This window comes from Malus domestica, chromosome 07, assembly GCF_042453785.1.
Source record: "Malus domestica chromosome 07, GDT2T_hap1".
In the NCBI taxonomy this organism is placed as follows: Eukaryota; Viridiplantae; Streptophyta; class Magnoliopsida; order Rosales; family Rosaceae; genus Malus; species Malus domestica.
Genome location: NC_091667.1, coordinates 21,324,398 through 21,333,480, shown reverse-complemented (window position 1 = coordinate 21,333,480; position 9,083 = coordinate 21,324,398). Strand labels below are relative to the sequence as shown.

At 38.1% G+C, this 9,083-nt stretch overlaps 1 long non-coding RNA gene and 1 pseudogene across 1 annotated transcript; one reads left to right on the top strand and one right to left on the bottom strand.

Annotated features, from left to right (window-relative positions):
- Nucleotides 1–705: 705 nt before the first annotated feature.
- Nucleotides 706–3,669, bottom strand: LOC103420685 (uncharacterized). The gene is made up of 4 exons (XR_003774890.2): nucleotides 2,978–3,669; nucleotides 1,493–1,551; nucleotides 1,069–1,160; nucleotides 706–923 (listed from the first exon to the last, which is right to left on the bottom strand). It is a non-coding gene; the product is annotated as an uncharacterized lncRNA (long non-coding RNA).
- Nucleotides 3,670–3,927: 258 nt separating this feature from the next.
- Nucleotides 3,928–8,913, top strand: LOC103410195 (protein SUPPRESSOR OF PHYA-105 1-like; annotated as a pseudogene).
- The last annotated feature ends 170 nt before the right edge of the window (nucleotides 8,914–9,083 follow it).

The window sequence follows — 9,083 nt, the reverse complement described above, 5'->3', positions numbered from 1 at the left end:
TATGCCCTCTTAGTGTTGTGCTGTCAACACTAAACTAAATAAAGGTAGACTTTTTTTATGACTTACACTCTACCTTGTTCTTAGTGTTGAAATATTCCAGTTTTGAATACCTCATCCCACATTGGTGTATTACATTGCTCTCTTTTTCTATATATTGTTGAAATCTCATTCATCCTTATTTGTGGTACACCTATACCTTTAAGGGTGCGTTTGTTGCACCGGACTGTCTTGAACTGGACTAACTTCAGGGACTAAGCTGGACTGACTTAGACTAGACTAAGCTGAACTAACTTAGTGAAGCGTTTGGTGTAGTGTCGAACTAAGAAGCTGGACTAACAATAAATTATTATTATTATTATATTTTAATTTATTTTTTTAAAATATCAAAATGAATATATGGAAAAATAAATTTTGTCTCAGTTCCTTAAATTTTGCACCGTCCTTTCGGTTGTAGGATAAAATGTAGTTTCCTTCGGATTACAGGTTACGCCTTTTGAATGCTAAGAAATCCGGTGTTTCTTTCCCAAAAAAAAAAAGAAAAAGAAATCCGGTGTTTTGTTGTACATTATTGTAATCTACACGAATACACATTCCGCTTCGCTCGCAAACTGCAGGTATAAATTCATTGTTTCTGCGAGCTGCTTCTCCAAAATCTTATGAAGGTAAAAGAAAATTTTGGACATAATGAGCAAGAAAAACAGGATATTTTCGCTAATTGTATCATAGAGCACTCATTTATAACATTAATGGAAATCGAAAACAAAATTCCTCCTGTGCAGTAGCAACAAGGATAACATGTCATGTTTACAAAAAGTATGCCTAGGAAATAATCAGCACATAGCCATTTGTGCAGTTCCACAACATCAATCGTCATCGTAACTATATCCAGCCACCCTTCCAATGTCATCTTCCACAACGGTGTCCTGTATGCAAATTACAACAATGTGTCACCAGAATACATAATAGCAACTAGAAGTGCATTGTGTATGCGCGCACGTGTTTAAGTGAGAGCACGCGAGTGTCTTTGATAGGTGAAACACTTAACAAGATGTGATTAAAGATCCTTACTGGCATCATATTCCAGTCTTTCAATTTGGGATTTGTGAGAATGTAATTATCTCTTAAGAGAGCCCAGGCTGGCCATTTACCATCCACTGCACCTTTAGACGTATGAGCTTGCATGTTAAATCATCCTCACATATAAAACTCACAAAAAAAATAATTAAGAAGATATACGTTGGCAATTTGGCACTACCAACAATATTATGGAACCAGGTGGTAGGAAGATAACTATCTTTCAGAAAAAGACCTTCTACATCTGATATCGATCCTCCAAACAAATTTTGGAGCAATGGTAATATATGATTGTTCAAATCTTTGAAAATAAGAAACTAGAATGTCTACAACCATTCCTTCCACCAGTAAGGAACATCAAGATGGTAAAAATGTTGTGGGAGAATGCAAGGAACTAATAAAGGAAAAAGTAAGTAACCTTCGAAGATGTTTTGCCCAACTCTGAAAAGAATGCTTCTTTCCTCCATTTTTTTATCACTGGAAACATTTAGACAATGATATAGGGAGATTAAACACACAATCAGAACAGAGGTTGCCACATTTATGCAAAGATACCAAGTTCATAAGCCATTGACTTCACTATCTAACATGTTCCATATCCATAATTCAAGCAAATGACCTGAAAAGAGGTTGGTAAACATGTTTGGTTTTACTTTCATAAATTCACACATTGACCTGCAAAACAGTAGTGTTCTAATGTGAAGAACAACCCAAATAGGCAGAGCACTGAAGCATACAGGCAACGCTGCATTACACACATAGTATGCAACTGGTGCCTCAAAACAGAAGAGTTTAATTACGGAATCTTAACTAATATTAACCATTAATCCATCAATTGACAAACTCTAACACGTAAACCTTAACTAAATCGCATTATACCACCAATTGACACACACAACTTGCGTACATCAACACACACACACACACACAACTTGCGTACATCAACACACACAGAGATTATACACGCACCCAAAATCAACATACATCGACACACACACACCCCACAATTGATGAGGTCGAAATCCCCACCCAAGGTTCTTGACCAACTGGCATTTCTTTCAAACTTCACAGTCAAATCAACACAAAGAAATAAAGGAGAGAAATAAAAAAGATGGGAAAAGATGTAGGCTCTAATCATTATTTACCATCGTCACAGGGAGAAGAAGGTAGAAAGGGGAAAAAGAGGTTCTGTGTCCCACTTTATTTGGAGAAACAACATGATGACCTGCGGTGGGTCGACCTTTACAGCACACACACATAACTTGCATACATCAACACACACACACACACACATACACACACACACACAATTTGCATACATCAACACACACAAAGATTACACACGCACACACTGATTATACACGCACCCAAAATCAGCATACATCGACACACACACACACACCCAAAATCAGCATACCCATATGGAAGGACACACCCACGCACACAGAGTACATACATACATACATACAGACACATACAATCATAGACTACATACAAATAAATTATTAGATGAAATTCAACGATGGCAGAACAAATATTAGATGAAATTCATATATATCTCAAATCCACTCCAGTAAAAGCTCTGAGAACTAGCAGATGAAATTTACATCAAATTCACTTTATGACAAAAATATTAGAAATCAGGAGGTGTCAATCATATGAAGAAACAATAGTGAGAACACAGAAAAGTTGAAATTTGAAAACCCCAAATTTTAATATCAATTTGAACCTAAAAATCAAAACCCTAATTTATTTTCAACTGCTCAGATCAATTACTGAAAAGTTTTCGAACCAAAACAACGAAGTTGTTCATAACCCAGTAATAATTTACCAGACAAAATCAAAGTCGTTCAACGAGGTCTTTCATGATCATCAAAAGAAAATCGTCAGATTCGAAATTTACCTGACGAGGAGCAGAGGAGGGCGAGCAGGTTGTAGAGGAGGGTGTGCAGGACGCAAAGGGGGGCGAGTAGGACGAGGGTGAAGGAGTAGGACGTCTTCTCTTGCACGACGAGCGACGAATTTCTCTCTCGCTGGACGGGCTTAGTAGTACCATGAAATTTAGGGGTTCTCGCTAAGAACAATTAGCGAAGGAGTTTGTCTGAGCGAGTCCGGTTTTATCCCATTAAACTCAGTCCCTCTACCTACCAAACATGGGACTACACTAATACTTAGTCTAGTCTAGTCTAGTCCAATCCCACTTAGTGAGGCCAAACAAACGCCCCCTGTGTTGTGTTGTCAACACTAAACTGAATAAAGATAGATTGCTTTGACGACTTACACTACCTTGTTCTTAATGTTGACAGGTCCTAATTTTGAATATCTTATCCCACATTGGTGTACTACATTGCTCTCCTTTCTGATAAAATTGTTGAAATCCTATCTCATTCATCATTACTTGTGATACGCCTATATCTCTAAATGTTGTGCTATCAACACTAAACTAAATAAAGACATTGCTTTGACGACTTACACTCTACCTCGTCTTTATCAATGAAGGGTTCCAATTTTGAATATCTCATCCCACATTGATATAAAAACAAATTCTCAAATGCTTGGACGGTTATACCTAATTTGGGAAAGGAGGAAAAAACCTAACTTGCAGCACTCAGTAATTAGTGCCACGGTTGTTTATATGTGAGCACAAAAAATCTCGTCATATCACTTCTGTGTTCACATCTCCACAGAAAACAACTTACTTAGCTAATCAGTCTCGTTCACAAATTTTGGGGAGAGAGAGAATTGTCGTGGTTGTACCTTTTCTGGCCACAGACTGCAATTTGCAAAAACCCCTCTGAAATTCAAAACAAGCAAAACATAAGGTACCATAAACTCCAAATTCAAGTGGAAAATACACAAAAATATAATTGTTATAATAACCACATTAACTAGAAAGTAATCAAAATTCTAATCAACTTGAGAAAATTTAATCAAGGTCCTGTTGGGCAAAAGATTTTAGATTAGAGTTTTATATAAATTTTCCAGTTTTGGTGGTTTTTAGAAGAAATAAACTTTTTTTTTTTTAAATTATTTGAGAGAAGTTTCTTATGCGTCTCTGTTCTGAGCTTGCTGGGGGGCATGGTGGTGGCATTGGTGCATTGTCTGGAGCTTGATTCAATGGTAATGCCTTCCCTTTTTCGGTTTGAAATCTGACTAAGATCAATGGGTTTTGATTAATTTTTTGTAAGTTAGTTTCAAATTTGGTTAACTTTTTTAGATTCTATGTTGCTACTTTGATGATGCATGTGTTTTTGTGAATGACCCGTGTTATACTGTTGCAAACTTGATTTCACCCATATTTTTCTGTTGTTTCATGAGATTATAAGTTTGGGTTTTCTGTGATTTATGCTCTCTTTTTGGGGTTGCCAAGATGGTATCTTTGTTTTTCTAGAATTAGTTGTTGTATTACTTTTTCCTAATTTAGGTAATTACAGATGTGGTTTATGTTCTTATGTAAAAGATGAGTTTTTGAAACCAGAAGTTATTGTTGCATTGATGCTTAATTTGATGCCCTTAGATTTAATTAGTTATGAATCCATCCAGCCATGTTCCTAATCAGTGATTCATTCTTTTTCTTTTCAACATGAGTAGGCCAAAATTTTCTATAACCATTGAATGGAGTGAAAATGGATGGTGTTGAGAGTTTCGCCGATAGCAAGACTGCAAATGGTGTAGCAGTAAGGAATGAAAAGCTCAAGCCAAAGGATGTTGATCCTTTTCACAAACTGGAGGGTCAAAATCTGTTGGAGTTGCTGGTGGTGTCCACACTGGAGGGAAAGGATTTGAGTAGGTGTGTAACTTCTTCATCTGGGTTTAAACCCCCGTGGCCTGCAAATGGCACGGCACATCTGGTAGAAGAATTAAATTTGAAACATTATAGAAAACAAGACTCAGCTTTGCTTAGTTCTAGTCAAGAATGTTGGCAAGGTACAGATCCGGCAGTAGCACGAGGTTTCAGAAGTAAGAATTTTCGTGGTGAGTCTACATCACAGGGAAATGATCAGAATTTGTTGAGAGTAAGAGGTGAGCTTAGAGAAATGCCTCCTCACGTACGGAGTCTGAAGCCACTGTCAAGCGATCACTCTGAGCAGGAGCCAGATAAACTGTCTGCATATTTAAGGGCCGAGGACAGGAAGATTATGTCAAACAATATGCTTAGTATTGCCAAGAAGCAACTGAAGACCCAGTGTACTAATAGCAATTCTCAGTTACTTGTAAGGGAAATGTCAAAGGGAAAAACAATCAGTAAATTTCCAGAACCTTACGGTGGCTTTGGTAGTGAGGTTGTAGGCCAGAATAATAGAAAACTCCGTTATGGTTCTGAGGTAGCTAGTGATGCAGAGTTGAAAGCAAATGTCAACAATGATCGCCTTTCTTCACATGTGCAAAAGCAGTCTGGCACAAAATCTATCAGTTACGGGATCAGCTTGAGGGAGTGGCTTAAACCCGGGAGTCACAAAGTAGATATAGCTGAAAGCCTGCTCATATTTAGGCAGATCGTGGAGTTGGTTGATTTTGAACACTCTCAGGGTGTTGCCTTGCAAGACTTACGACCATCGTGCTTCATTTTGTTTCCATCAAATAATATTAAATACACAGGTGCATCAGCCATCGAAGAACCAATAAGTATTGTGAACCGAGATTTGATTAACAAAAGGAAATTCGAGCAGGATGCACATGCTGAACGTATTTTAGGTGGAAAACAAATAAAAATGAGTGAAGGTAACGAGGATGAATATTTCACAGCTGGTCCAAAAGAATTTGGGTTTGGTGAACTCCAGTTTCAAATGAACTCATGCTACCTAAACAAATTGGTTGCAGCACAGCAAGGATCAACTTCTGTAATTGTTCAGTTGGAAGAGAAGTGGTATACCAGTCCGGAGGAGTTCAATAAGAGAGGTTGCACACTTTCATCAAATGTATATTCCCTTGGGGTCCTTCTTTTTGAGGTGAGAATACATTTTCCACTGTTTCTACAAGTTCTTTTTTTTTTTAACTGTTTATTTTTTGCTTTTGACTTCAGATGTTCTGTCCTCCGGGTTGGAGTGGAAAGTCTATACATTTGATTTGTTTAGCCTGTTTATGACAGTTGTTGTGTCGCTGTGACTCGTGGGAGGTGCTTTCTGCAGTGATGTGGGATTTGCACGATCGAATTCTGCCACCAAAGTTTCTTTCTCAAAATCCATCGGGAGCTGGCTTTTGCTTTTGGCTTCTCCATCCTGAACCTTTGTCTCGTCCAACAACTAGGTACCATCAACTGCGGTGTAAGTACGAAAAATCGAGGCTTTGGTAGCATTGCAATTTACAATATTAACCATATAGTGCATGTTGACCTGAAGGTATTATCCCTTATTTATGTTTAATTGGCCAAATTCTGAAGTTCTTATTTTCTGGTGTGCTGCAGAGAGATCCTGCAGTCTAAACTGATAGGTGGAAACCAAGAATCGGCTTCTTCTGATGATTTCTCAAAATCTGCTGATAATTTTGATGCGGAATCAGAGCCATTACTTAGTTTTCTCAGCTCATTAAAAGACAAGAAGCAAGATCATGCCTCTAAGTTAGATGAAGATTTAAGATGCCTAGAAGAAGTTATAAACAAGTGTGGGAGGAGGCACTTATCAGGGATATCCTCATATATTTCCTTGGCACACAAGGAATTCCATAGCAACAGAGAACAGGGTTCAGCGTCAAACATGATTGAGACGCAATTGATGAAGAATATCAACCAGTTAGGGGATGCTTACGCTTCCACAAGATCCCAGATGGGGCTAACGGCAACTGCACCTGCAGCACGCTCTAATAAGGAGTTGTTAAACAATTGAGGCAGTTGGCGTCATGTGGGAAATGATAGTCAGGATTCAAGCACCAACGAGAAATCAGGTGATCGGCTTGGAGCCTTTTCTGATGGTTTAGGCAAGTTTTCTCGCTGTAGCAAGTTTGAAGTATGTGGGACATTAAGAAATCAAGATCTTCTAAACTCTAGCAATGTGATTTGCTGTTTGAGTTTTGACCGTGATGAGGAGTACATTGCTACGGCTGGAGTATCAAATAAAATCAAGATCTTTGATTTTGACGCGCTTGCAGACAATTCTTTGGATATCCATTATCCTGTAGTTGAAATGCCAAACGAATCTAAGCTAAGCTGCATTTGCTGGAACAACTATTTTAAGAACCATCTGGCATCATCGGATTATGATGGAGTCGTACAGGTGTGTGTTTTTTACAATAATTTTTTTCTACCCAATTGTGCACTTAGTGGGAAAAGGCTTTGTTGTTGTTGTTGTAATTGTGCATAAAGTAAACTCAGACAAAAATCGAATTGTGCTTGCCTGTGTGATCTTTTAAGTCACCATCCTGTTTTCTTTATGAATAAAAAATGCCGCATTCATTTGACTTCATTCAGATGTGGGATGCAACTACTGGTCAAGGATTTTCTCAGTATGTAGAGCACCAAGGGAGGGCTTGGTGTGTCGACTTCTCTCAAGCTGACCCAAAGAAGTTCACTAGTGGAAGTGATGACTGTACAGTGAAACTATGGAGCACTAATGGGGTATGCTCGCATATAATTGCCGTAGCATACAAGATATTTTCATCTTCATTACCTATATTATCTTTCTGAAAGTTTCCATCTATTTGTGCAGAAAAATTCAACAGACACAATCTGGAACGCTGCTAATGTTTGTTGTGTTCAGTTCTCTGCTTACTCTTCCAATCTTGTGGTTTTTGGATCCGCTGATTATAAAATTTATGGCTATGATCTTCGAAATACTAGAATCCCTTGGTGCACCTTACCTGGTCATGGAAAATCTGTTAGCTATGTAAAATTTGTAGATGCGCAAACCCTTGTTTCTGCATCTACAGACAACACTCTGAAGCTTTGGGATCTAAACCAATCTATCTCAACTGGGTTGTCTCCCAATGCCTGCAGCTTAACATTTAGTGGTCATACTAATGAGAAGGTTGGCTAATTACTCTGGAGATACGACTTTCTCAGCATTTTTCATATTTTGTAAATCATTTATCTATAGTTCTAACTCGTCACATCTTGGCTTTTCAGAATTTCGTGGGTTTGTCTGTTTCGGATGGATACATAGCATGTGGATCAGAAACAAACGAGGTATAAATTTGTTTTTCTTCAAGTTTTGTCCTCCGGATATGAATTAATATTTTGCAATAATGGGCTGGTGTTTGAAGCATCCTCTAGCCATACCCTTTAACATGTCATGTTGTATTAGAATGAGCTTGTGATGGTGAAGGGTCTGCGTAATGTAGGATTTTTTTTTCATAAAGATATGCTCCTAAGTGAATAATCCCTGATAAATGAGACACGTTATAACGCTTGCTCAGATTTTAACTAATTATAATCGTTCCACTCTATGTGCTTTTCCCTATTCAGGTTTATATTTATTACAGAAGTCTACCGATGCCCATCACTTCACACAAATTTGGATCAATCGACCCTGTTTCTGGAAGTGAGGTTGGTGATTACAGCGGGCTGTTTGTCTCGAGTGTCTGTTGGAGAAGAAAGTCTAACATAGTTGTTGCTGCCAACTCAAGTGGAACTTTGAAATTATTGCAGATGGTGTGATTGAAAGTTCTCTCCCTCAATTATCTAAAGAATCTGAGTTGTCCCCAAAATTCTTTTATTTGTACGTCTTGTTAGAATCAAAATGTGAACTGGAAGCAGAAACTGTCTGTTGAAGATTACACTGTGAACAGGAATTTAACGGAGCCAACCCTTCGCTTCCTGGATGCGTGTAGGACTGTAATAAAAGTTATCAATTAACTGGCTGATGGCGACAAGTGAACTTCATGAAGAAAATGATCTACTTGCTGATACCGACATTTTTGTAATTTTCATTAATGCCAGAGCAGAATGGAAAACAGACATTCATGTAATCACCGGTGCAACAGCGATGTTTGAGCTGGTCTGCCTCCAAAACTGGAGGTTGTGAGTGAGTGAGTGAGTGAGTCAGTCTTCCTGTGATTTTAGAGAAGTTACGGTTTAA